The sequence below is a fragment of the Gossypium arboreum genome, chromosome 11 (assembly GCF_025698485.1).
Source record: "Gossypium arboreum isolate Shixiya-1 chromosome 11, ASM2569848v2, whole genome shotgun sequence".
NCBI lineage: Eukaryota > Viridiplantae > Streptophyta > Magnoliopsida > Malvales > Malvaceae > Gossypium > Gossypium arboreum.
The window spans coordinates 104,859,640-104,861,605 of NC_069080.1; the positions used below are offsets into that span (position 1 = coordinate 104,859,640).

Sequence of the window (1,966 nt, forward strand, 5' to 3'; positions counted from 1 at the left end):
GACCCTGAGATTAAACGAGCTTTCTGACAGTGAAGAAGACAAGCGAACCAGAGAAGGACTAAAGGAATTAATTTTTAGAATATGAATCAAGGAAATGGAGCAAACCTTGCTCAAAATCCTATCCTTATTGCTGATGATAGGGATAGAGCCTTGAGACAGTATGCAGTGCCTATTTTTAATGATCTTAATCTGGGTATTAAGAGACCCGAAATCGAGGCACAACAATTTGAGATAAAGCCAGTCATGTTCCAGATGCTTCAGACAGTGGGTTAATTCAGTGGAATGCCTATAGAGGATCCTTATCTTCATTTATGACTATTTATGGAGGTGAGCGACACTTTCAAATTAGCTGGAGTTTTTGAATATGCATTATGATTGAAGCTGTTCCCGTACTCACTAAGGGACAGAGCTCAAGCCTGGTTGAATTCATTACAACCAAACTCAATTTTTACATGGCAAGAGTTAGCCGAAAGATTCCTCATGAAGTATTTCTCACCTAGTAAGAATGCTAAGTTGAGGAACGAGATCACTGCTTTCCAACAAATGCATGATAAGTCCTTGTATGAGGCAAGGGAACAATACAAAGAGCTATTACGGAAATGCCCTCATCATGGAATCCCACATTGCATCCAACTTGAGACATTTTATAATGGTCTTAATGCTCACACGAGGATGGTAGTGGACGCTTCTGCTAATAGTGCTCTCCTTTCTAAGTCCTATAATGAGGCTTACGAAATCATCGAGAGGATCTATAATGCCCCGTACCCGAGACCGTCGCCGGAGTCGAACACAAGGTGTTAACAGACTTAATTCATTACTTAAACAGCTCAAACAATTTATTTTTAAAATTTTTAGTCAAGATAACAATCTGTGTCATAGTCGCTTAAAAATTCATATCTTGAGTTACAAAACTCTAAATCCAATTCCGTAAATTTTCCCTGAAACTAGACTCATATATCTATTTAATAATGTTTTTATAGAATTTTTTTTCAAGCAAATTAGTACATTTTATTAGTTAAAGTCTCCCCTATTTCAGGGTTCGACTGCTCTGACCTCTTTGTATTATGAATCATATATCTCCCTGTACAGAGTTTCAATGACTATGACGTTTGTTTCTAGTAAAACTAGACTCAATAAGGAATCTGTACATATAAATCATGACTTCTAATTATCTTTGAAAAATTTATGGTGAATTTCCAAAATCAGAATAGGGGATCCAGAAATCGCTCTGGCCCTGTTTCACAAAAATTTAAACATCTCATAAAATATAACTCATATACCTGTTTTGTTCCATCCATATGAAAATAGACTCATAATTCTTCAATTCCATATTTTATTCACCATCTAATTGTATCTCTACTATTTTTAATGATTTTTCAAACTCACGTCACTGCTGCTGTCTGAATCTATTTTATGGTAAATTTTACCTATTTCATGTTTTCCATGGATTAGCTAGTAATTTAGCATACATAACACCAAATATGATCATGATTAGCCATTCCAATGGCTAATCATTCTAAGCATTTCCATACCACTCAATAACCATATCATAAGACCATATATAAAAATGATTATAATGCTATACATGCCATACTCAAAATATACAAGCCATTATGCCAAGATGGTATACGGATAGTGTCACGAGCCTCCATCGTTCCCGATTTCCGAGCTGGCTTGTCAAAACTACAAGGAATGAAAAGGAGGAGTAAGCATAAATGCTTAATAAGTTCACATGCAAATAGCAAGTAACATAACCATATAAGCAAACATAAAATATCATTTGCATAATCATCACCAAGACATTCATATCACATTTTCATTTATCATCTTACCATATTGTTGTTATATCGATTTTTCAACCCGAGGGTTAAGTACATACCTGTTCAAAGTACCCATTTCACAACACTTACCAATACGTCCCTTTCATCTTGAGTATTCTTCCATTTCAGTAGAACTTTACCCGTTG

At 35.2% G+C, this 1,966-nt stretch overlaps 1 non-coding gene across 1 annotated transcript; it reads right to left on the reverse strand.

Moving 5' to 3' along the window:
• Positions 1-510: 510 nt before the first annotated feature.
• On the reverse strand, positions 511-617 carry LOC128284450 (small nucleolar RNA R71). Its single transcript, XR_008274876.1, has one exon. It is a non-coding gene; the product is annotated as a small nucleolar RNA R71 (small nucleolar RNA).
• Positions 618-1,966: the final 1,349 nt, after the last annotated feature.